General features: G+C 42.6%; 1 pseudogene across 1 annotated transcript in view; it reads right to left on the minus strand.

Moving 5' to 3' along the window:
* Positions 1-11840: 11840 nt before the first annotated feature.
* The window catches only part of LOC123743193 (polysialoglycoprotein-like), a 28272-nt pseudogene continuing 12556 nt past the window's right edge, over positions 11841-27556 (minus strand). Inside the window, exons 8-9 of the transcript XR_006770018.1 lie at positions 12968-13471; positions 11841-12392 (exon numbers count right to left, since the gene is read on the minus strand). The product of XR_006770018.1 is annotated as a polysialoglycoprotein-like (transcript). The remainder of the gene's footprint in view (positions 12393-12967; positions 13472-27556) is intronic.

The following is a 27556-nucleotide window of genomic DNA, read 5'->3' on the forward strand; positions in this document are numbered from 1 at the left end:
TTCGTGCGTTCGGACACTCATCGAAAGGGTGAAATAAAGGTTACGAGCTGGCGCAATTCGCGACAAAAGATTTCAAATATTCCAATGCAACCTTGAACTCGCATGTCAACCACTGTTTAAAAATCAATTTTTATGCCATTTTTCGCAGAAAAAGTGAAATATTCCGACCGGGAATCTCGTTTGAGTAAACAGAGGAAAGAAAAAGAAAGCAGTGGGTCGAACGGGCTCGCGGCGTTAGATCTCACAGTACTGTAACCAGCCACTACCCGAACGGCGCTTTCTCTTTTTTCAAAGCGTAGAGCCTGCAAAGCCACGATTCAGCTTTTTGCCGCCTTCTGAGAGACCATGGAGCGGAGGAAGTAACATGTAGCATGGGAGATCCTTTTTAATGGACGGAGATGGCAAGAAGGCCAAGAGAAATGGTACAGACAGGGTACTTCCTGGTACCTAAAATCTTCTCAGGTTTTGGCCTGCCAATTGAGTTTGTTCGCCTCACAGACACCATTCAAACAGTTTTAGAAACTTTCGGAGTGTTTTCTTTCAGAAGCCAATTATATGCATATTCTAGTTTCTGGGCAGGAGTAATAACCGTTCGTCGAGTTTTATCCAGCCGTGTTACTGCCCCCTGCTAGAGGGGCAGGATTTTTCGGGCTCGGGATTTACCAAAACTCTAACCAATACTCCTCCAACCTCTTGGGGCTGGGTGGGACGCTAGCGTGCCGCCCGTGGTGCACCCATCAACAGCAGGTGATTTCAAGAGCCGGCGGAAATTTGAATCCAAATAAATGTCAAAATTCAAATTTTTCAAAAAATTTGCCAACAATTTTGACCAAAGATAAACATCTCCTTAATCTAACCACGTTTTAAATTTCAAAAAGGTTTTACAAGTGAAAGCATAAATTTAAGTATGTTAGACAATTGCATTTACAAGAGTTTGTGTGTAATGTTTTGTCAAGTCAAAGACAGGGTCACCAAAACCATAAAACCAGCAAAATGATGTACTAACCTTTACAATCTCCATCAGATGACACTCCCTAGGACATTATGTTAGACAATGCATGCATTTTAGTTCCCTATCAAGTTCATTTTTATATCCAAAAGCAGCGCGTTTTACTATGGCATTGATGTTGGAGGAAATCGTTTCTCCAATAACCCGCAGTCAAGTCAGCCGTCAGAAATTAAATAATTAAAATTAGAAAACATTGTTAAAAGTATTATATTGTCATTTAAAGAATTATCCATCTCTTTGACGCTAACCAACGTCCAGATTTAAAAATAACCTTACTGGGAAATCACACTTTGCAATAATCCGAGCACTGGCAGAAAAATACGTTGCATACAGACTAGATGCATGTTTGGGGAGATCTAAAATCGAATACCATGTAAATAATCCATTACCTTTGATTCCCTTCAGATGTACTTCCCAGGTATCACAGGTCCTACGAATGTAGTTTTGTTCAAAAAAAGCTCCATCATTTATGTCCCAAAATCTCCGTTCGTTAGCACATGACGTAAGCCGCCGGACTTCGTCGTCATGAACAGGGGAAAATATATTTCCGTTCGTTCAAACATGGTCACCGTTGTATAGCATAAATCATTAGGGCCTTTTTAACCAGAACATGAATAATATTCAAGGTGGGACCAATGCATACTCTTTTTATAACGTATTGGAACGAGGGTATCCCAACGATGAAGGTAGCGCAGGTGCTCCAATGGGCCATCACCGTTCCATGGCTCTTTAATTCGGTCAGATCTCCCCAGAAGACTCAAAACACTTTTGTAAAGGCTGGTGACATCTAGTGGAAGCAATAGGAAGTGCCTAAAACATTTCCTAAACCCCTGTGTTTTTCAATGGGATAGGTTTAAAGTCAATACAACACATCAGTAATCCACTTCCTGTACAGAATCTTCTCAGGGTTTGGCCTGCCAAATGAGTTCTGTTATACTCACAGACACCATTCAAACAGTTTTAGAAACTTTGGAGTGTTTTCTATCCAAAGCTAATAATTATATGCATATTCTAGTTTCTGGGCAGGAGTAATAATCAGATTAACCTGTTATGGCTAGGGGGCAGTATTTTCACGGCTGGATAAAAAACTTACCCGATTTAATCTGGTTACCACTCCTACCCAGTAACTAGAATATGCATATACTTATTACATATGGATAGAAAACACCCTAAAGTTTCTAAAACTGTTTGAATGGTGTCTGTGAGTATAACAGAACTCATTTGGCAGGCAAAAAACTGAGAAGGTTTCATGCAGGAAGTGGCCTGTCTGACAAGGTGTCGTTCTTCTTGTCTCTGTTTATTGAAGAGTGAGGATCTTAGCTGTCCCGTGACACTTCCTACGGCTGCCATAGGGTCTCAGAAGGCGGTAAAAAGCTGAATCGTGGCTTTGCAGGCTCTGGCTGAAACAAAGTAGCGCGTTTGGGTAGGGGCTTGTTACAGTACTGTGAGACTCAGGCTCGTGCCCGCGTCGACCGAAAGCTTTGTTTACTTTCCTCTGTTTAGCTAAATGGACATTCCCGGTCGGATTATTATCGCTTTTTTTACGAGAAAAATGGCATAAAAATGGATTTTAAACAGCGGTTGACATGCTTCGAAGTATGGTAATGGAATATTTAGATTTTTTTTTGTCACGAATTGCGCCATGCCCTTCGACCCTTCTTTACCATTCGGATAGTGTCTGGGACGCACGAACAAAACGCCGCTATTCGGATATATAACGATGGATTATTTTGGACCAAACCAACATTTGTTATTGAAGTAGCAGTCCTGGGAGTGCATTCTGACGAAGACAACAAAAGGTAATCAAACTTTTATAATAGTAAATCTGATATTGGTGAGTGCTAAACTTGCCGGGTGTCTAAATAGCTAGCCCGTGATGCCTGGGCTATGTACTTAGAATATTGCAAAATGTGCTTTCACCATAAAGCTATTTTAAAATCGGATATATCGAGTGCATAGAGGAGTTCTGTATCTATAATTCTTAAAATAATTGTTATGCTTTTTGTGAACGTTTATCGTGAGTAATTTAGTAAATTGTTAGCAAATTCCCCGGAGTTCTGAACGTCACATGCTAATGTAAAAAGCTGTTTTTTGATATAAATATGAACTTGATTGAACAAAACATGCATGTATTGTATAACATAATGTCCTAGGTGTGTCATCTGATGAAGATCATCAAAGGTTAGTGCTGCATTTAGCTGTCTTCTGGGTTTTTGTGACATTATATGCTAGCTTGAAAAATGGGTGTCTGATTATTTCTGGCTTGGTACTCTGCTGACATAATCTAATGTTTTGCTTTCGCTGTAAAGCCTTTTTGAAATCGGACAGTGTGGTTAGATAAAGGAGAGTCTTGTCTTTAAAATGCTGTGAAATAGTCATATGTTTGAAAAATTGAAGTTTTTGTATTTTTGAGGAATTTGTAATTCGCGCCACGCCTATCATTGGATATTGGAGCAGGTGTTCCGCTAGCGGAACGTCTAGATGTAAGAGGTTAAATCGGGTACGTTTTTTATCCGGTTGTGAAAATACTGCCCCCTATCCATAACAGGTTAAATCTCTTACACTGCTTTCAACAACAGCTGACTTCCTAAGGGAAAATAAACGTATCTAGATCACGTTAAAAAAAAAATACCCCTGCTACTGGTCAAAATATTTTAAAATAACATAATCAGATCAAAATGACTAATCTGATTTACTCCACCAAGAAAAATTATTTTACCCTTATTGTTATAGGAAAATAGACTTAAGGAAGCCTACCCTTAGTCTAAAGCTTTGCCCTTTTAGTCCTCTCATTGGTTCAAATTATCAATTGTGTTTAAGAACTTTAACTCCTCATAATTATCAGTTCTACAAATTCCCTTAAAATCAATATCACCAATGACCTTAAATTCACCATCCATGGCTTTTCAATGTGGCTGATCAGACCACACAGGAAGAGTCACCAGAGGGGTCAAAAGTCATACCACCCTTTCGGAACCGTGTTTCTTACTACATTAAACAAATTAAAGCTAAGAACTTTATTTACATTTTGTATCCCAGGGTCCCAGAACATTCCCTATCAAAAGAATTTCACGTGTTTAATTAAACTCAGAAAACAAAACTTCCAAAATGCCATGTGTGTAAACCCCTTTAAGATATCATGTCCCTAGGAATTTTTTTTTTTCCAAAGAGAGCTAAGCGCTTCTTTTTCCATAAAATAAGTACTTGGTCAGCGTTTCATCCTACCACACTGATTCAAAAACCCAAAAGTTGACTATAAACAAAACTTCATAGTACTTATAACTCCATTGTACTCGCACCACCGCGGTTACACTCACCCCCTTACAAATAGCGCGTCCTCGAGTTAGCTTGCGACTCTACGTCCTACAGGAACGCGCACGCCGGCCAGGCTCACGCACAACTATAATTAATTTACACTGTTCCTGCGAAATAAAATAAACTCGCCCTGCAATCCACCTTTCTGACCTGACATTGTTTCATGCAATGAAAACATAATGTTAGCATACATCCACTTCCCGTTCAAATCACTGGTGTTACTAAACAATCAAACCACGAATCTATAACCAGAATTTATCACCAAACTTTTACGATTCCATTATTCAGACCAGAATCGCTTCCAGCCACATATGTTTTCAGTGCTCACAACCAACGCTTCTCATTTTACCCGTATTCGAAAAAAATAATATATATCTCTTTTCAAACAGCGTTCTGCCTTACCTCTATCGTAAGATTAAACCCAATGTTACAACTTTATCTCTCCTTCGGCTTCACTCTTATGAAATGTCCAAGGGTTTAAAAAATATCATGTATATCACCACAATTCTGTCGCAATTATTACTTTCCGCTCCTTATAATTCATTAGATTTAGGTAACTGCCTTTTCCTTGATTCCGTCATTGAAATACAACTCCCATTCTCTATAAATCATTTAAGCAGGCCATTTAGACCACAAACAACGTACTTTATCGAATTCGCCTCGCTATTATTTTGAATGAATCTGTCTTTCAATTTAACCTCAACAAGCTATCAAAGCATTTGGTTTCTATCTTAAACAAACACTAACAACCGTATGCTTCTAGTCATAACATAAAAATAATTAAATTAAATTTTAGTCCCATGGTGCATGGGCTGGGAACCGAACCCGGGCCCCCCCGCATAGCAGGCAAGAATTCTACCACTGAACCAAAATGCTATTGCTTAGAGCTGCAATTCCGGTGGTTGTGTCCTACTCGGTCACAACGTTTACAGGCTGTTTTACAGTTTCTGGCGAAATGTCCTGTTCTATCTCAATTAAAACACCACTTCTCTCCGTCTTTGTCAGCGCGTCTCCCTGTTTTTCCCCTTCTGTCTACAGTGACTGTCTCTATCCACTTTTCTCAATAAGTTTGCTAAATCCTGTTCTCCTCTCTGTCTATCCCTAAACTGTCTCTGTCTATGGTTCCTTGGTGGGGCCTTACAATCCTCTGCCATGTGGCCGGTTATATTGCAGTTGTAGCACTTTCTGTCCTCAGGTTCTATCCACTTTCTACTCTCCCTGTTTCCCCCTTTCTTTTTAAAATCTTTCCTGCTTTTTCCTGCAATTTCTCCAAGAGTGGCGATCAAATGTTCTGCTCCTGTCTGTTCTTTCTTACTTTTCTTTTCCTTGCCATTATGCTCATGGTGTATAGCATACCTCTTTACTTCGGCCAATGTGGCTGTTCCCCACCCTATCAGAGTCTCTTTTATGATTTGACAAATTTCAGGCTCCATACCACTCAAGAAGGCTATTTTTAACTGTTGGTGGTAAGGTCCGTCGTCTCCCTGTCTAGGCTCTACCAGTCCACTATTAGCATTGAACACATCTCTCAGTCTCTCTAAATACTGGCAAACAGTTTCCCCATCCCCTTGTTTACACTCATGTATTTTTGAAAAGTCTGCATGTCTACGGTAATAGTCCCTAAGATTATTACAGAGCTGTGTCAATTTGTCTGCATAATCCCCATCTCCTGCCCATGGTAAAACCGGTTCTTCTCCTTGCCCTGGAACCCAGGCTCCCTTCACTGCTGCCCAGTCTTTCCCCACTATCTGTCGGACAGCCCTTTCCAATTCTCCTGTATTTAGTTTAAAACTCTCGGTCAGTCCCACCATATCTCTCCTAAACCCTTCTATTCCTGTTTTTGGATGTGCTATTCCCTCAACTGCTCTTGCTACATCTCTCTGAGTCCAGGGTCGATACATTTGTAAGATATCCGATTGATCAGCTTCGCCTGCCCTAGGATTAGGAAGCTCTATGAGAGGACACTGATCCTCCTCCCAATCTGATTGAACCTCCCTCAGCCCTGGCTTATTATACAGCGCCAGTCGCTTTTTAAGGTTAGACTCTCTTGGTTCTGGCTCTTCTTTCCTCTCCTTTGAGGATTTACCACCCATGTTTATTCAATTACTGTTATTCCTATTGTCACAATATGTGTGTACTTACTCAATTACTTCGTTTATTTTCTAATATGTATTCTCACTTTCTATGGGTGTAACCTCCTTCCTCCTGTTTGGAATAATCAGACCTATTTTGCGCGCCTCTGGTAGATCTCGATTATCCCCTCTAAAATGTATTTTGACAGGCGATCTATATTCATACAAATTATGTCCCTGACCTACGTTCTTATAAATGTTATTATTATATTTCGCCTTCCATATTATGTTTTCCGCCTAATATATTATTGACCAGGTATCATTTAGGTCTCAATATTAGCTCCAATTCTCACAATCTATGTGTATGCTTCTATAATTCTGTTATTATACTTAAATCTCACAATCTATGTGTGTGCTCTACTGTTATCTCACTTACTCCTGTTAGTCCTATACTAACGTAACTTACTTATCTTTATTTCGCCTTCTATATTACGTTTTCCGGCTACTGTACTTCGACCAGTTTTACTGTTAGGTCTTACTGCAACCAGTTTTACTGTTAGGTCTTACTGCAACCAGTTTTACTGTTAGGTCTTACTGCAACCGGTTTTACTTTTAGGTCTTACTTAGATCTGTGACCCAGTGCCGCCAACACTAACATAGATACTTTTGTCTTAAACTTTCTCTACATTAGATTATATGGACGGTATACCCGATACAAATCTTACTTTTTGTTAGTTTTACGGTTAATATCCTCCCTCACATTTATCTTGACCAATGCTTAATAGGAACCTAATCCAGTCCATTCTAAGTCAATTTTTAGTAAGTTTAGAATTTAACCCCAAACTAATGAATAAAGATTACTGACCTTATTTTGCAGCTGAGAATTCAATGTAGGTTGGATCTCGTCACCGCTTCTGTCACATACCAGTTTGCCACCGGCCTGTAAAGAACCCACAGAAAAGGGCCGGGTCTTTGATTTACGGATATTTCATCCGCCCGTGCACGGTTTTGGTGTCTCCTTGGAACGACAGGAGCGGGTATTGAAATCCGGCTCGAAGGACCAATTGTTAAAGGAATTTTATATCTTGATGATAATAATCAATAATCAATTCGCCTTGACTAATGCCCAAGGTTTGTAAGACAATGGGTTAAAATAATTAGGCAAGGACTCAGCTTTCTGCAAAAGGTTTCTGTAGCTTTATTCAGAGAACGTTCTGGCGTCAGGATAACAAAACAGTCATTATATAGTTCTTGCTTACTTACGCATGTTATGAGAATTTTGTTCCCAATGTTCATAAACTGAACTTCAATTAAACTACTCAGTCTGCACCCCAGAGTTTGTAAGGTTCTGGTTAAATGACACAGACGGAGGCCCAGCCTACAATAGTCAACCAAGTTTATTCACGAGAGCTCAGAATATCATACAATGTACACAGCCTTTTATACCTAACATTTGGTCATATCATATGTCATACCCCTTACAGATGCCCCCTCCTCTTATTTAACACTGTCAATGCTTATTTACAAGTCTTCTCCATCACAAATCCTGCCCCATGTTACATAATCTACTGCAAGCCTAAAGTTTTCTCCCCTCTCTGGGTGGGGGAGACCTTCTTCCTGTTATCAGTTTCACTGTGGTCACAAGTTGTCTTCTGTCTGGTAACAGTTCCCCTTTTCCCTTGAATGTCTTGCCTATATTGCTAAATCATTAAGCTTAAACTTTTCCAACACACACACATTAGTACATTCATCTTATAATCACTCGGTTATACCTTTTCAGGGTGAAATCATTTAGTCAAACCTTTAATCATATAATTTCCATTACAACGCACATGCATTTACACACAATCCGTTGGTGACCTGCAACCCCCATAAACTTCTCACACTGTTTATCACCTTCTGGCTCAGCCTGTTCCTTTCCTTCAAGGTTAGGAACTCTCTGAAGTTTTACTCCCTTGACCATCTGCTTCTGTAGCTATACTAATTGCATACACACATTTCTTTCCCTCTCCAGTGGTTCCTGGACTTTCCGGAACTAATCAGACCAATCGATCCCTACATTGATCATTACATTGATTATTCATTAACCCTGCTGTATGACTAATAATTCATCATGGTTTATTGATTCATTTACCTTTATTAGATAATTCTCTTATCAACCACTTCCAGCAGCAACTGGTCTCCAATCTAGGGACTGACCAGGACCAACCCTGCTTAGCTTCAGAAGCAAGCCAGCTGTGGGATGCAGGGTGTTAAGCAGCGAATAAGATCCAACATGATTATACCACTCTACATGGAGAAATATACACTAATGGGTTCTTGTATTTGTTGCTATTTAATCAACTCAAAGTCACCACACTATTTCATTGATGTAGCCTAGTTTTAACCGGTCTATGAGGCACTGTTGGCCGACGGGTCAAATATGAGGTTATTACAGTAGCCTACCTTTCACTGAAAGATGCATTTTGGTCCTTTCCTCTCCCCTTACACCTGGCTATCAAGGGAATTTGGGAAGGTTGTGGCTGTTTATACTTCGGTTATTGTGATGATTTTGTCAGAGGAAACAAATCTGAATCTCTGATAATCTAACAGTTACGCTGTAGCGGAGATTCAGCACAATGGATAGCGCCGCAGTTGATCAATTGCACGTGAATCTAAACCCGCAGTTTATCATGTGCCATTCTTCAGCTATATTTACATCAAATCTTCTCAGGCCTACCTATTGCATCTGTTCTCCAGCAATAAAGTCAATTATCAAGTTAATATTCATTTAGTCACAGCATAAATTAAACGTGAGCCTACACAATCAAATTAACTTGTCAAGACCCTGCAATTCTTCTCCGTTATTACTTTTATTCAGGACAAAATACCCCCAGTTCTCGCATTATTTTACAGACTTGGTCAGAAAGGGTAACTGATTCTCAAGACCCAGACAAACAAATGTAGAATAACATTCAATACACAATCTTAGGCTACATAACAGGGGCGGAAATCCCAGGGGGGACGGGGGTACACGACCCCCCCATCCTGGGAAAAATATGATTTGTCCCCCCAATATATCACTGTAAACATAACTCTGTAATTTAAATAATAATAATAATACGCAATGAAAGCAATTGTGCTGATTATAGACACTTAATAGAGCTTTTTTAAGTTTCAAAAGATTGCGACCCCCCACCCTTTGCCTCACAATGGTTTGATCCACTGCCAGTTCCTTAGTTGGCAAGGTAACAGAGGGTTCGTATCTACTGTCTGAAAGGCACTCAATGCACGTGACTGACATGAGGTTAATCCAGTCAATCGCGCCATAGCAATGATTTGTTTTATGTTGGCAGGGTTCACACACACACACACACTAGCTGAATTTGCAGAGCTAGCGTGCAAATATTAACTATTAAGCTAGCTAGTACCTATTCCATTTATGTGGCGTCGTCAAAGATGGAATCTTTGCTATCGTCAATTTATTCCAAGATCAGCAATGTAAGTTAGTGCTTCAAAGTCCCTGTGATAAGGTTAGCGATAAACTGAAGTCCAAACTGAACAGAACTACACTCTCTTCTACCGTTGTCTTAAATATATTTAATGGTCTCGTTGCAAAAGCTAAATTGTCGCAAGGGAACTTTTTTATTTATTTTATTTCACCTTTATTTAACCCGGGTAGCAAAGATTATAGCAAACACCACTGAAACGGAATTTGTGCTCGCTAGCTTTGCAAATTCAGCTATTGTTGGAAGCCAGCCAATATGAAACAAACGGTTAAAATTACAAAAGGTTGCAGCATATGTTGTGTAAATGGTGAACTCATACAGCTGTCAACTCTTGTCACTGCAATCCGTTTCACATTTGCTAGCTACCTTTTAGATCGAAGCCCATATAGAATGATAGAAGATATGATAGAAGCCCATCTCCTACTGTAAATAACCTACACACTGTGTGTGTGTGTGTGTGTGTGGCCAGCCAGGTAGAAAAATGGCGGACATCAGAGTATTTTTCAGTACACCAAAACGCAAAGTAAGAACCCTAGTAGCCTAATATCTCAAAGACTAGTTGATAAAATGTTCATAAGAAAGAAGTGAAATGCTAATGAAAATGTTTCACAATGATGTCATTAGGCAGAGCAGGCAACAGATGGCACACAGACGGCAGAGCTGGGGACAGACTGGCAGAGACAGGGAGTCTCAGGTAAGTTTGTTGAGTCTTTGTTTGGCAACATTATGAAAGGTTCTCCATTTTTTTGACTTGTAAAATAGGAACATAATTGGAAAATGCCATGGATACCCCCACTCTCAACTTACACTGGTGACTGAACTAAGATCTGTTAAAGGCAATGGTATTGCTGTTGTGATTAGTTGTGTAGTTTTGGGTACCGGTAGTTAGGAGTACGGCAAACACCTTATTTCTTTGGTTCCTCAATATACATTTACCATATTACAACGTAGGCTGTGTGTTACAGCACTACTTTTGGTGTCCCCCTCAGGAATTGCTCTTCAGAAAATGTCATGTAATTGTCCCCTCCAAAGTTGATATCAGATTTTCGCCCCTGCTACATAAAATAACCTGGAAGGCCTACCCTGTAGCAAACAAAATATTTGCATAGGCCGTAACGGTTTAACTTGCTTCAAAACAGGCTGAATTCAGGTTGGCATAAGTGAGTAAAGCGGTGCCACAGAAATTGTTTTGAATTAAAGCAGATACCTACCGGTAGCTCAAAAGTTGGAGCCAATTTTGTTGCTGTATTAACTGCATTTAAAGGTTGCGTGTACATGCTCTTTGAATTCATGGCGACTATAAGTACGACGCACACCCCGAGCGTTGATCATGCGGATAGAGAAGGCCTGTATGAACAGACTTCACCTCACGCTTTTCATAGAAATTAACCGGTTAATTTCTCCCATGTAATCGGAGTGGGTGGGAAATCCTGGTAAAACTGTTCCCCCCCATCAAACCCTAGGTTAGAGGCGCTACAAGCAACTCTGGGAGAGCTAGGACCTGATAGCAGCCTGCCAGCTAAAGCAGGTTAGCATTGACTTATTTAACCTGAAAGTTTGGATTGTCACTGGGATATGAAGACCAACCGCCAAAACGATGGGCTAATGAGACGAGAGCTGGTTTCACATGTAAGCATTCACTAATAGGAAACCAAGTCAGTCAGGAGAGAAGACACCCAGCAGAGTAATTTAAATGCAAGTTGACAACCGTGATATTAGTTAGCACTGAAACCCCGATTCTAGCAACATCCTCATATGTACCAACCCCAGACACTGTGTTCCACAACCATCAAGTTAAAATGAACTAGAACCCATTCCACATCAGTGATGCTACTAGCATAAATTGACCAACACTGAGCAAATGTAGCTTAAACACAGGGGTCAAAGTATTAATATATTGCAGAAAATAAATGTTGCCAAGTAGGAACCGCCAAAACAATACTGAGGACACAAGTATTACAGTTAATGTTTAATTGAGCCAAAACAAGCAAATGCAGTTACACACACAGACAACCTGGACTAGAGTACCCATGAACTCTTGCATGTCCCACGTCAGATATCCATGTTTGTGGTCAACGGGGGCTCCGATGAAGCGGTGAACAGTTCCTTAGAGGTAGCGTCGTCAGACGGGCCAGTCGCAGCTTCAGAGGTAGCGTCGTCAGACGGGGCCAGTCGCAGCTTCAGAGGTAGCGTCGTCAGACGGGCCAGTCGCAGCTTCAGAGGTAGCGTCGTCAGACGGGGGCCAGTCGCAGCTTCAGAGGTAGCGTCGTCAGACGGGCCAGTCGCAGCTTCAGAGGTAGCGTCGTCAGACGGGGGCCAGTCGCAGCTTCAGAGGTAGCGTCGTCAGACGGGCCAGTCGCAGCTTCAGAGGTAGCGTCGTCAGACGGGCCAGTCGCAGCTTCAGAGGTAGCGTGCGTCAGACGGGCCAGTCGCAGCTTCAGAGGTAGCGGCGTCGGACGGGCCAGTCGCAGCTTCAGAGGTAGCGTCGTCAGACGGGGCCAGTCGCAGCTTCAGAGGTAGCGGCGGTCAGACGGGGGCCAGTCGCAGCTTCAGAGGTAGCGGCCAGACAGTCCTCAGAGGCATGGTCAGACGGGGGGCCAGTCGCAGCTTCAGAGGTAGCGTCGCCAGACGGTCCAGCTTCAGAGGCGTGGTCAGACGGGGGCCAGTCGCAGCTTCAGAGGTAGCGGAGACAGTCCTCAGAGGCTGGTCAGACGGGGGGCCAGTCGCAGCTTCAGAGGTAGCGGCCAGAGGCAGTTCCTCAAAGGCATGGTCAGACGGGGGCCAGTCGCAGCTTCAGAGGTAGCGGCCAGACGGGCCAGTTCCTCAGAGGCGTGGTCAGACGGGGGCCAGTCGCAGCTTCAGAGGTAGCGGCCAGACGGGCCAGTTCCTCAAAGGCATGGTCAGACGGGGGCCAGTCGCAGCTTCAGAGGTAGCGGCCAGACAGTTCCTCAGAGGCGGTCAGACGGGGGCCAGTCGCAGCTTCAGAGGTAGCGGCCAACAGTTCTCAGAGGCGGTCAGACGGGGGGCCAGTCGCAGCTTCAGAGGTAGCGGCCAGACGCAGTTCCTCAGAGGCGTGGTCAGACGGGGCCAGTCGCAGCTTCAGAGGTAGCGTCGTCAGACGGGCCAGTCGCAGCTTCAGAGGTAGCGTCGTCAGACGGGGCCAGTCGCAGCTTCAGAGGTAGCGTCGTCAGACGGGCCAGTCGCAGCTTCAGAGGTAGCGTCGTCAGACGGGCCAGTCGCAGCTTCAGAGGTAGCGTCGTCAGACGGGCCAGTCGCAGCTTCAGAGGTAGCGTCGTCAGACGGGCCAGTCGCAGCTTCAGAGGTAGCGTCGTCAGACGGGCCAGTCGCAGCTTCAGAGGTAGCGTGCGTCAGACGGGCCAGTCGCAGCTTCAGAGGTAGCGTCGTCAGACGGGCCAGTCGCAGCTTCAGAGGTAGCGTCGTCAGACGGGCCAGTCGCAGCTTCAGAGGTAGCGTCGTCAGACGGGCCAGTCGCAGCTTCAGAGGTAGCGTCGTCAGACGGGCCAGTCGCAGCTTCAGAGGTAGCGTCGTCAGACGGGCCAGTCGCAGCGTCGTCAGAGGACATGCGCCTCAGCTTCTCCTCAGAGGACAGGGCATCATTTGCCTGAGAGCTACCATGGTTTGGAGAAGCTTGGGATTCTACTTCGTTAGTCTCTAAATACTCTATAGAAAAAACAAAAGGAACAGTTGGGTATTCTACAGCAACACATCTGTTCCACACGGTCTAGGCCGAATTGCCAGTCGAATGTTGAACCCAACAGTTTTCAAAGTATATGTTTCAGGCCGTACCTTCTCTGTCTTGTTTAGCGTCAGACCCTATGGATCGGAGCAAGGCCAGGGCATGCTCAATGGAGACGTCATTTGATGACAGCTCTGAAAAACGTAGGTTAAGGTACACAAGCAAAATTACCAAATCAAAGGCTTTGACAACGTTATTTAGACTGAGTTACTCTATGGTGTTGAATGAGTGTCAAACACAGCAGCACCATAGACAGTGACAAAGAACATAGCTAGAAGGGTTGTGGAAAGAAACACTTACCTCCAAGTCTCCTCTGCAGAGAGACTTGATCTTGCTTCTGGGACTTTCCAACAGGGTAACAAGAAACTGAGGAGAAAGTGTTGACAGAAGTTGAGTTCACACAAAATAGCTACATATATTAATAATAGATGACCAATGCGGAAGAAACAGACAGTCAAATTTGAATCTCCAACTTATAAAGTTAAGCATATTTCCCAAACAAATCCCTTCAATCCAAATAAAACGTTAGTGAACCAACCTTTGACAACCCCCACAGTCATCACAAAGAGCAGCAATTCTCTCACACCTCCCATGATCATGAGAATAGTCTGTGTTATCAACAGGTAATGTCTTCCCATGGCCTGTATGAGGCTTATATAGGCCACTAATGACCGTTTACCTGACAAACATGACTTAACGATCAATTAACAAGCTTGATTGAGGTGTTACATTCAGATAGAAATAGACCATGTAGAACATATGTTGATTCTTTGGTGGGCAGGCAATCTTTTCTACTCCATATATTGCATTTATATCTGTAATGTTTAACCCTAATGGTCTCAGAATCTTCAAAGATATTAGGGGGAAATAAACACTGTACCCAAATCCACTTTTTACAATGCTCCTGGGAAATGGGTAGGCCTCCACCATACAGTTTTACAGCTGTGATATATTTATTTATTTACATAGATCACATACTTAAATATATATATGTTAGCTGTAGGTAGCTTTGGGATAAAATTCCCATATTGTATTGTTACTAACATAAATCATAATATATCATATTTTCCTCATTTGCTCTGTAGGAGGTTCGTCATATGAAGGACATTCAAGTGGATGTGACCCCTAACCTGACATAATGTAAACGTTATACATTAAGCTCTCTCCCTCAGTGACATGAATTAGTATATTTCATATTCTCAGAACCCAACAGTAGGTTTTAAGGTGTGGCTGCATGTTTGTCGTGGACGCATCGTCACTCTTGATGTTCTTTTTCCAGATTGCAAGTGAAACACCTTTAGATGTGGTAAGTGCCAGTTGGTAACTTTTCCTCACACTTGCTTGTTTAAGGTATGGATGCAACACCCCAGTATGTCTGCAGGGGCTGGTCACTGAGATTTACCATGTTACACATGCTACTAGACTAACCTTCCAAGTAAATATGTTACAAGTCTGAACTGGCCGTCCTTGTCTTTCCTCAACTAATTGAAAGCTCAGGGACAGACATCCTGAACGACTTTGATGTCAGAGCTCCCATCAGCCCTCTACACCTCGCTGTGAGTAAAGCCTACCTGCTCCTGTAGTGGTCTCCATATGACAAATGGCACCCTATTCCCTATTTAGTACACTACTTTTGACCAGATCCTTATAGGCCCTGATCAAAAGTAGTTCACTACATAGGGAATAGGGTGCTATCTGGGAAGCAGGCATGGTGTTGATTTTCCACAGGAAGTTGACTGTCCAGACAGACTCACACACCAAATTCCTATCTATTCCTGATTCGTGTAAAATACATGCATATTCTACACAGTGATGATGAGGATGATTTCCTTATTTTGCCATTTGAGTTAATCAACCTCAGAGGAGAAGTAGAGTGTTTGTTTCTCAATCCCACGCTTGGCAGGGACCTCCGATGTTGATGCTGGGCGGGAGCAAAAATGGGCTCCCGATTGAAAGACTCTGGTCTACTTTAGAGGTCTAGCACTGTATTTCTGTTCAGGCGTACCACTGGTCTACTATAGGACATTGATTATATATCTATTCAGGCGTACCACTGGACTTTGCTTGAGACTGTGTTTGTGTTTCTATTCAGGCGTACCACGGCCACCACCATGCTATGGAGGTTCTGGTTCAGTCTCTGCTGGATCTAGACGTGAGGGACAGCCAGGGGCGCACCCTCTGGACCTGTCTGCCTTAAAAAGCCATGTGGAGTGTGTTGACGTCCTCATCAACCAGGGAGCCTCCATCCTGGTTAAGGACTTCACCCTGAAGAGGACCCCCATCCACACTGCATGTACACATAGAATATCACATAGAGCTTCTGTAATTAAAAAGTTTTCCTGACCAAGATGGCCATTTGTTTGGTCATGTTGCTAGGACGACAATGTCCACTCTAGGGATGTTACATGGTATAGTGTGAAAATACACACTAGACACTGATCTAAGGTCATTTTTTTGTCATGTTCTCCACTAATGATTGAGGATCTAGGGAGGGTAAGCTGATCCTACATCAGTGCACAGGGGAGACTTCTATCCAGAGCCAGGTACACAGCTAGCAGGTGACAGGCTTCGATGGCCTCAGCCCCAAAATTCTTTATTATCTGCTGTGTTAACATCATGAGGATGTCATCTAGCAACACCACTGTTCTAGAAATCTGTCTGTTCATGTGAAGGTTATAGTCGTCCAGCAATCTGCTCATATCCTCTCTGTTTATCCTCCTCTAGCTACCAACGGTCAATCATCTGACATTCTTATATCCTCTCTGTTTATCCTCCTCTAGCTACCAACGGTCAATCATCTGACATTCTTATATCCTCTCTGTTTATCCTCCTCTAGCTACCAACGGTCAATCATCTGACATTCTTATATCCTCTCTGTTTATCCTCCTCTAGCTACCAACGGTCAATCATCTGACATTCTTATATCCTCTCTGTTTATCCTCCTCTAGCTACCAACGGTCAATCATCTGACATTCTTATATCCTCTCTGTTTGTCCTCCTCTAGCTACCAACGGTCATTCAGAGTGTTTGCGTTTGCTGATTGGAAATGCTGACCTCCAGAGTGCAGTGGACTTTCAAGACGGGAATAGACAGTAAGTCACTTGGGTTTTGGATACAATTCCTGAAATAAAGAGATTTTGACATTGGGGCTGCATCCCAAATGGCAACCTATACCCTACTTCGTGCACTACTTTAAACCAAAGCCCTATGGGCTCAGGTCAAAAGTAGTGTACGATATAGGGAATAGGGTTGCCATTTGGGACTCAACCCTGGTTATTACCAGTTTTTTGTCTTTTCCACCCTTGTCTGTCAGACGTGGTCAAGTGTAAATATGACTTCTTACATGAGCCTGACAGTGCATCTCACGAAAGACTGAACACTATCTCAGGCTAACATAGTTTGGAAAGCAATTGGCTATTGCTTCAAAGAGAAGACAATGAAAAGACTAATCTGTCTTTTAGTTATCAAAATTCTCAACTTAATTGAGCGAACAGTATTTTTGGCATTGGCTATATCCCCGGTGAGTGTGCATATTCACTTTCTTTATCCCTGGGTCAGTGCCACTTGAAAGTCATATTGAAAAAGATTCTGCTAATCTCTATAGTCATATAAAGTGTAGTAGAATTGCACGATAAAACATATTTTAAAAAGGCCAATTTTTTTTCCTGTAAAGAGAAACATATCTGATATAGCCTAGCCTAGCCTTACTCCATCACGCGCTGCATTGAACAGCCGTTTTTTTGCGAACGGTGATTGAGTTATATTATTAGCCTAAATAATGACTATCCAATTTACTAATCACATTAGCAATAGTTAGCTATCTTACATAAGTCTGTAAATGTGATGATGCATAGAATGCTTTATATATTTTTTATGGTGAAAATTAGCTTCCCCTTAACTTGAGACTCGCATGCCTATGAGCAAGACAGTTAGGCCTAAACACTCTGTTTTCCTTTGCTAATGTTTCCCCCGTCCGTCCGTCCGTCGGCTGTCAGTTATGTCGATGACTGTGTACATACGGCACGCCAATCACCAACACCGGAAGTCCCATGACCGTCACAGCCCTAGTTGTATGCTTGAGTTTGTTCAAGAGAGGCTTTGATGCCAGATTTTTGCAGATTTTGCTTTAGTTTTCCTCAGCCTGTGTTTTGTTTCTCTCTCCTTTTCCTGTTAGATGGTGAGGCTGCTTCTCTCCAGAGGAGCCAACATTAATGCTTTTGACAAGAAGGACCGCCGAGCAATCCACTGGGCTGCTTACATGGGTAATGAGTTGACCACATCATTTACATTCTGACTAATGTCCTTATCCCAGTGAGTGAATGAATTGGCTGTGTGTTACCCTCACAGCTCAGCTGTATGGTCTACCTCTAGTGTGTTATTATGTCAGAATGATGGACTAAGTATGTTGATAAGATGTAGGTTTTCAATTGTACTAACACGATGTAGGTATTGCTAATGGTGCTGTGTACCACTGTAAACTAACCTCTCTCCCTCTATATCTCAGCCTATCTCTTTGCATGTCTCTCTCTCTCTCCATCTCTGTTTCTCACTCTGTCTCTCTTCCCCTCCCCCATAGTGCACATTGAGGAGGTGAAACTGCTGGCCTCTCATGGATCAGAGGTGTCCTGTAAAGACAAGAAGGCCTACACCCCTCTCCACTCTGCAGCCTTCAGCGGCATGATCAGCACGGTCAAGCAACTCCTGGACCTTGGGGTGGATGTGAATCAATGCATACATACACCTCCCCGCATTCAACTGTGTAGTCCCTGTTCAATTACAACGCCACGAAAAGACAGAGCTCTAGTGTGTTGGAGAATGATTTCCTTTCAAGTAATGAAGATATGGAGGTTGGGCCAGGGGTTTGGGACCAGGGGTTGGGACCAGTGTGTTGTGGCCAGGGATTTTTCATAAGAAAGTAATGAAGAGAGGTTGGGCCAGTGCGTTGGGGCCAGGGGGTTTTCATAACCAAGTAATGAAGAGATGGAGATTGGATCCAGAGGGTTGGAGACAGGAGGTTGGAGCCAGTGGGTTGGGACCCAGTGTGTCGGGACCCAGTGTGTCAAGTTTGCTGACGACACGAAGGCGATGAGAGGTCAGAGACTTGGCATTGTGGTGCCAGGACAACCTCTCCCTCAATGCCAGTAAGACCAAGGAGCTGATCGTGGACTACAGGAGCAAGAGGGGGAGAGCACGTCCCCATCCACATCAACAGGGCTGTTCCTTGGCGACCTAACATGGCCCACACACACCTGCACAGTCGTGAAGAGGGCGCGCCAGGAGGCTGAAATATTTGGCATGGGCACTCGCATCCTCAAAAAGTTAAAGGGTCTTGCTCTGACCCTACGCACAATCACTAGACTGTATACAAAGCATATGCACACTCACACACACTACATTCACACTCCCACACACACACACACACACACACACAAACCGACACAACCCAAACACACATGCATACACATTACACACTCTCACAAACACACACATCATTTGCAGCTGCTGCTCTGTTCTTTATTTTGCTATTATTATTATATATCCTGATGCCTAGTCACTTTACCCTGCCTTCTTGTACATATCTACCTCAAATACCTCGTACCCCTGCACACTGATCTGGAACTGGTACTCCTTGTATATAGCTTTATTCTTGGGTATTTTATTCCTCGCGTTACAATATATACAGTACCAGTCAAAAGTTTATTTTTTTTACAATTTTCTACATTGTAGAACATCAAAAATATGAAATAACACATAAGGAATCCTGTAGTAACCAAAAAAGTGTTAAACAAATGAAAATATATTTTATATTTGAGATTCTTCAAAGTAGCTACCCTTTGCCTTGATGACAGCTTTGCACACTCTTGGCATTCACTCAACCAGCTTCATGAGGTACTCACCTGGAATGCATTTCATTTAACAGGTGTGCCTTGTTCAAAGTTAATTTGTGGAATTTATTTCCTTCTTAGTGCGTTTGAGCCAATCACTTGTTTTGTGACAAGGTAGGGGTGGTATACAGAAGATAGCCCTATTTGGTAAAATACCAAGTCCATATTTTTTACATTTTACATTTTAGTCATTTAGCAGACACTCTTATCCAGAGCGACTTACAGTAGTGAATGCATACATTTCATACAATTTCATACATTGTTTTTTTTCCTGTGCTGGCCCCCCGTGGGAATCGAACCCTCAACCCTGGTGTTGCAAACACCATGCTCTACCAACTGAGCTACAGGGAAGGCATATCATGGCAAGAACTTTGAATGTTTCTTCAAGTGCAGTTGCAAAATCCATCAAGCGCTATGTCTCTCATGAGGACCGCCACAGGAAAGGAAGACCCAGAGTTACCTCTGCTGTAAAGTTCAAGTAACAGACACATCTCAACATCAACTGTTCAGAGGAGACTACGTGAATCAGGCCTTCATGGTCAAATTGCTGCAAAGAAGCCACTACTAAAGAACACCAATAAGAAGAAGAGACTTGCTTGGGCCAAGAAACACCAGCAATGGACATTAGACCGGTGGAAATCTGTCCTTTTGGAAAAGCAATCCAGGTGAAGCTGGTTGAGAGAATGCCAAGAGTGTGCAAAGGGTGGCTACATTGAAGAGTCTATATAAATATAAAATTGATTTTGATATGTTCAACACTTTTTTGGTTACTACATGATTCCATATGTCTTATTTCATAGTTTTGAGTTCTTCACTATTATTTTACAATGTAGAAAATAGTCAAAATAAAGAAAAACCTTTGAATGAGTAGGTGTGTCCAAACTTTTGATTGGTACTGTATATATATATTATATACTGCTCAAAAAAATAAGGGAACACTTAAACAACACATCCTAGATCTGAATGAAAGAAATAATCTTATTAAATACTTTTTTCTTTACATAGTTGAATGTGCTGACAACAAAATCACACAAAAAGAATCAATGGAAATCCAATTTATCAACCCATGGAGGTCTGGATTTGGAGTCACACTCAAAATTAAAGTGGAAAACCACACTACAGGCTGATCCAACTTTGATGTAATGTCCTTAAAACAAGTCAAAATGAGGCTCAGTAGTGTGTGTGGCCTCCACGTGCCTGTATGACCTCCCTACAACGCCTGGGCATGCTCCTGATGAGGTGGCGGATGGTCTCCTGAGGGATCTCCTCCCAGACCTGGACTAAAGCATCCGCCAACTCCTGGACAGTCTGTGGTGCAACGTGGCATTGGTGGATGGAGCGAGACATGATGTCCCAGATGTGCTCAATTGGATTCAGGTCTGGGGAACGGGTGGGCCAGCCCATAGCATCAATGCCTTCCTCTTGCAGGAACTGCTGACACACTCCAGCCACATGAGGTCTAGCATTGTCTTGCATTAGGAGGAACCCAGGGCCAACCGCACCAGCATATGGTCTCACAAGGGGTCTGAGGATCTCATCTCGGTACCTAATGGCAGTCAGGCTACCTCTGGCGAGCACATGGAGGGCTGTGCGGCCCCCCAAAGAAATGCCACCCCACACCATGACTGACCCACCACCAAACCGGTCATGCTGGAGGATGTTGCAGGCAGCGGAACGTTCTCCACGGCGTCAGCAGACTCTGTCACGTCTGTCACGTGCTCAGTGTGAACCTGCTTTCATCTGTAAAGAGCACAGGGCGCCAGTGGCGAATTTGCCAATCTTTTTGTTCTCTGGCAAATGCCAAACGTCCTGCACGGTGTTGGGCTGTAAGCACAACCCCCACCTGTGGACGTCGGGCCCTCAAACCACCCTCATGGAGTCTGTTTCTGACCATTTGAGCAGACACATGCACATTTGTGGCCTGCTGGAGGTCATTTTGCAGGGCTCTGGCAGTGCTTCTCCTGCTCCTCCTTGCACAAAGGCGGAGGTAGCGGTCCTGCTGCTGGGTTGTTGCCCTCCTACGGCCTCCTCCACGTCTCCTGATGTACTGGCCTGTCTCCTGGTAGCGCCTCCATAGTCTGGACACTACGCTGACAGACACAGCAAACCTTCTTGCCACAGCTCACATTGATGTGCCATCCTGGATGAGCTGCACTACCTGAGCCACTTGTGTGGGTTGTAGACTCCGTCTCATGCTACCACTAGAGTGAAAGCACCGCCAGCATTCAAAAGTGACCAAAACATCAGCCAGGAAGCCTAGGAACTGAGAAGTGGTCTGTGGTCCCCATCTGCAGAACCACTCCTTTATTGGGGGTGTCTTGCTAATTGCCTATAATTTCCACCTGTTGTCTATTCCATTTGCACAACAGCATGTGAAATGTATTGTCAATCAGTGTTGCTTCCTAAGTGGACAGTTTGATTTCACAGAAGTGTAATTGACTTGGAGTTACATTGTGTTGTTTAAGTGTTCCCTTTATTTTTTTGAGCAGTGTATATATATTATATATATATATTCTATAGTTTTGTTCTCTGCATCGTTGGGGTGGGCTCGTAAGCAAGCATTTCACGGTAAAGAGTTGATTTGAGAGGGAAAGACAAAGAGCGAGGGAGTCCAAATGTATTCTGACCTAGTCTTTAGTATGAATCCATTTTTAATGAGATGAGTACAAAACATTAAAGGAACAGTTGTCTCCATGTCTCGTCCGTACCTGGTAGAGTATTCGGGTGGGGGTCCCGCAAAGTTCATCCCAATGGCTGGGGGAGGAGGGTAGGCCTCATTGGTCATGTAGGGACATATCTTTTCCAGAGAATCTACCAATTTTCTACCAAATTGCAAGAAATTACCGGGATTCCCGTTCAAACCGAAAGTGCTATTTAGAAGCATATGTTTTATTTAACCAGGTAAGTTGACTGAGAACACATTCTCATTTACAGCAATGACCTGGGGAATAGTTACAGGGGAGGGGGGGTGAATGAGCCAATAGTAAGCTTGGGATGATTAGGTGACCGTGATGGTATGAGGGCCAGATTGGGAATTTAGCCAGGACACCAGGGTTAACACCCCTACTCTAACAATAAGTGCCATGGGATCTTTAGTGACCACAGAGAGTCAGGACACCTGTTTAACGTCCCACCCGAAAGACAGCACATGTCCCCAATCACTGTCCTGGGATATTATTTTAGACCAGAGGAAAGAGTGACTCCTACTGGCCCTCCAACACCACTGTTAAAGGAATTTTATATCTTGATGATAATAATCAATAATCAATTCGCCTTAACTAATGCCCAAGGTTTGTAAGACAATGGGTTAAAATAATTAGGCAAGGACTCAGCTTTCTGCAAAAGGTTTCTGTAGCTTTATTCAGAGAACGTTCTGGCGTCAGGATAACAAAACAGTCATTATATAGTTCTTGCTTACTTACGCACATGCATTTACACACAATCCGTTGGTGACCTGCAACCCCCATAAACTTCTCACTCTGTTTATCACCTTCTGGCTCAGCCTGTTCCTTTCCTTCAAGGTTAGGAACTCTCTGAAGTTTTACTCCCTTGACCATCTGCTTCTGTAGCTATACTAATTGCATACACACATTTCTTTCCCTCTCCAGTGGTTCCTGGACTTTCCGGAACTAATCAGACCAATCGATCCCTACATTGATCATTACATTGATTATTCATTAACCCTGCTGTATGACTAATAATTCATCATGGTTTATTGATTCATTTACCTTTATTAGATAATTCTCTTATCAATTCCACCCTTAAATGATTCAATAATTCACCATGATGATCAGATGCTATATGAGAACCCTACTAATCACATTCTATATGTAATCACACATAATTATACGCTATATGGAAATACAAATAATCGCTATATGGAAATACAAATAATCACACGCTATATGGAAATACAACTAATCACACGCTATATGGAAATTAATTGTGATACAAGGATTAAACAAAACCAATACATGAATATTCCTCCTACTCCTCCATTACTGTCCTAGGCCTATTTCCAATTATGACACTTCGATTCAGGATTTTCATCATCATTTTCATTAAAGGAACAGTCTATCAAAACATTGAAAATTCTATCTAAACGTTGAAAATTGTTTCATCAAACATTGGCTCCTCGTTATTGAAAGAAACGGAGCCATCTTCCTGGCCTGGAGGCCCGCATTCGCCATCCCACTGATCGGAGCTCGGAATTGGTCCATATCTCACCATCTGCTGCGTCATCGATCTCTCTAGAGTCCTGGTGATTAAACCTCTCACACATGGGACGAGACAACATCCACACAACACAAACACACTCATATGGGTGAAAGCAGCCCATAATACAGTTCTTACAACACTTTTCCATTTCCCAAACATGGGATGTGTTATCAGGAATGTACGTGTAGCGCTGAACCTAATCATTCTACCTACACTGCCCTCTTCTGCCAATAACATATCGAGAGTCAGTCTATTTTACCAGGTCATGAGGGAGGTGGCGGATAATTGGTCAGAGAACCTCTTTACTGCATCCCCGTTTTCATTCATGAATCTCTGTTGATTATTAAAGATGTCATTAATCCAATCCACATTTCTATTTATTGTCAACCACCAAAATAATGTAGTGTTAAAGCCTTCACATATTTGATTCATAGCTTTGTATTCATCTGGAACTTCCCTGAGGATGCCAATAGCATCCATCTTGTAAAGCTACTCCCATCCTGGTCAAAACTCCTCCTGTGCCTACTTTAGCCTCCTATAACTGGCCTCTGATGACTAACTCGAACTGGTTGGACCAATAACCCCAGGGCGCAAGTTCCTAACCACCCTTTGTGGTAATTTCTGTCGTATGCATCCTTTACTGGTACTGGCCCACCCTACATCAGTTATAGGTGCTATGAGGTTAAACATTTTCTCCTGTGCTTTCAAACTTAAGTCAGTCACATTAACCTCTATGGGCTGGGTGGGACGCTTGCGTCCCACCTACTCAACAGCCAGTTGAATCCTGTGGCGCGTTATTGAAATACCTTAGATATGCTATTACTTCAATTTTTCAAAAATATGACTATTTTACACCATTTTAAAGATAAGACTCTCGTTAATCTAACCACACTGTCCGATTTCAAAAAGGCTTTACAACGAAAGCAAAACATTAGATTATGTCAGCAGAGTACCAAGCCAGAAATAATCAGACACCCATTTTTCAAGCTAGCATATAATGTCACATAAACCCAAACCACAGCTAAATGTAGCACTAAGCTTTGATGATCTTCATCAGATGACAACCCTAGGACATTATGTTATACAATACATGCATGTTTTGTTCAATCAAGTTCATATTTATATCAAAAAACAGCTTTTTACATTAGCATGTGACTAGCATGTGACTAGCATTCCCACCGAACACTGCCGGTGAATTTACTAAATTACTCACGATAAACGTTCACAAAAAGCATAACAATTATTTTAAGAATTATAGATACAGAACTCCTCTATGCACTCGATATGTCCGATTTTAAAATAGCTTTTCGGTGAAAGCACATTTTGCAATATTCTCAGTAGATAGCCCGGCATCACAGGGCTAGCTATTTAGACACCCAGCAAGTTTAGCACTCATCAAAGTCAGATTTACTATAAGAAAAATGTTATTACCTTTGTTGTCTTCGTCAGAATGCACTCCCAGGACTTCTACTTCAATAACAAATGTTGGTTTGGTCCAAAATAATCCATCGTTATATCCAAACAGCGGCGTTTTGTTCGTGCGTTCTAGACACTATCCTAAAGGGTAAATAAGGGTGGCGAGCATGGTGCAATTCGTGACAAAAAAATTCTAAATATTCCATTACCGTACTTCGAAGCATGTCAACCGCTGTTTAAAATCAATTTTTATGCCATTTTTCTCATAAAAAAGCGATAATATTCCGACCGGGAATCTGCTTTTAGGTAAACAGACAAAGGAAAAGAAAGCATTCAGTCGAAGCGGGCACGCGCCTAAGCCCATAGTACTCTGAGTGGCCAATTGCCAAACGCGATAATGTGTTTCAGCCAGAGCCTGCATCGATATCGTTCAGCTTTTTCCCGGGCTCTGAGAACCTATGGAAGCCGTAGGAAGTGTCACGTTATTGCACAGATCCTGAGTCTTCAATAAAAAGAGCCAAGATGAAAAACTACTTCTCAGACAGGCCACTTCCTGCTTGAAATCTTCTCAGGTTTTGGCCAGCCATATGAGTTCTGTTATACTCACAGACACCATTCAAATAGTTGTAGAAACTTTAGGGTGTTTTCTATCCAAAGCCAATAATTATATGCATATTCTAGTTACTGGGCAGGAGTAGTAACCAGATTAAATCGGGTACGTTTTTTATCCAGCCGTGTCAATACTGCCCCCTAGCCCTAACAGGTTAACGATTACTTTCAGCCATTAAAATCATCTAAGTTCTCGGTGCCATTCTTGTATCTATAACACTGGTATTCATCCGGAATTTAGGTGAACCGAGGTGGGTTGGCTGAGTACTTCAATCTGGCCAACCCCAATTCCTGTACAGTTGTCTGCTTCCCCAGGAAATTGTTTAATGTTTACCTTAAATTCTACATCTTGATCTTCTTTGATTCCTTATTCTGTATGTCACTCATCAGTGTATTATATAGTTTATCTTCTACTTCTTCTCAATGACAACGGTATCCAATGATTAGTACCGGAAGGTGGTGGATCTGAATGTATCAGAAAGGTTACCAAAACTATGATGCAGCTCAGAGTCTCTACTCTTCCCAAAAACCGCCAACCCTCTCCTGCCCTTAGTCGATCTGCTAGGTACCACCCCATACTCACACCTCTAGGAGCACACACAGTGATGAACGGTCGGGATAGGGAATCTTCGTTAAAGAGGTAACCCCCGGACCATGTTGGTATCGGTTCTTCTCCTAACTCTGTGTGTGATCAGCAGTGTTCATATGTGTACATACCTCCTTGCAGTGGGTAACGTGGACCCAAGTGACTCTCTCAGCTTTTCTAATGGCAAAGGCAGTGGTTTAAAAGAACCTGGTATGGGCCTTCCCAACGGTGTTGCTTCCAGTTTTTTCTCCTCAGGGACTGGATCCACACCCAGTCTCCTGGTTGGATTGAGTGAATCACCTTCTCCTGTAATTCACCTGTGGGACACAAAATCTTGGACATATGGGTTTGGTTAACAAACAGTCTTCTCATGTGCTTTGCTAGTATTTCTTCAACTTCTATGTCTACCTGTTCTGGTATCTCTAACTCTGGCATTCTATAGGCTCTACCTGATTAGCTAAACTGTCATCCATCATTTAAAGAGATGGCTCCTAGTAAACCAACTCTAGGGATAATATCTTGACTTAATATTTTAGCTACCATAATCATGTCCACCAAGTAAGTTGGGAACGCTTCTACCCATTTGCTATACTTATCTATTCTTGTTAAACACCCCTTCTTCCCCTCATTTCGGAATATCTCAATAAGGTACATTTCCAACTGTTGGAATGGATATCTTACAAAAAAAAAAAAAGTTTAAGTAATTATCCTCTAGGCCATCACTCTTTCCTAACTACTCTACTATACTTCCCTCCCCTTGATACATTGCTTAGCCTATGTATCAATATTGCTGCGTATCCATACAATGTCTTTGGTAGGATAAGTAAATTATCCTTATGTCAGACCTTCTCTTGTAGGATGCCCCATTTCATTTTCCACATGTCCAATTCTCCCTGGGGCCTTCATCCTTGGCTATAATTTAACAATCCTCTGTCAAGTGTTTTACCTTCTTTAAGATGTATCTGTGCTGTTTTGTATGGTTTTAAATGTCTATGTGCTTGTCTGTGTAAATAGTAACTTTCTCTCCTTTCTTATTTCACCGGTTCTAGTCAATGCTACTATTTCGGCCTACTGTGCAGAATAGTGTCTGGGCAATGGTTCAGTGTCTAACACCTGAAACCAACTAAGCTTTCATTGCCCTTTTAGTTAGGGTAACAATTACTTTCAACAAAATTATACTAATCTCCTCCTAGCGAATTTA

The sequence above is a fragment of the Salmo salar genome, chromosome ssa05, assembly GCF_905237065.1.
Source record: "Salmo salar chromosome ssa05, Ssal_v3.1, whole genome shotgun sequence".
Taxonomy (NCBI): domain Eukaryota; kingdom Metazoa; phylum Chordata; class Actinopteri; order Salmoniformes; family Salmonidae; genus Salmo; species Salmo salar.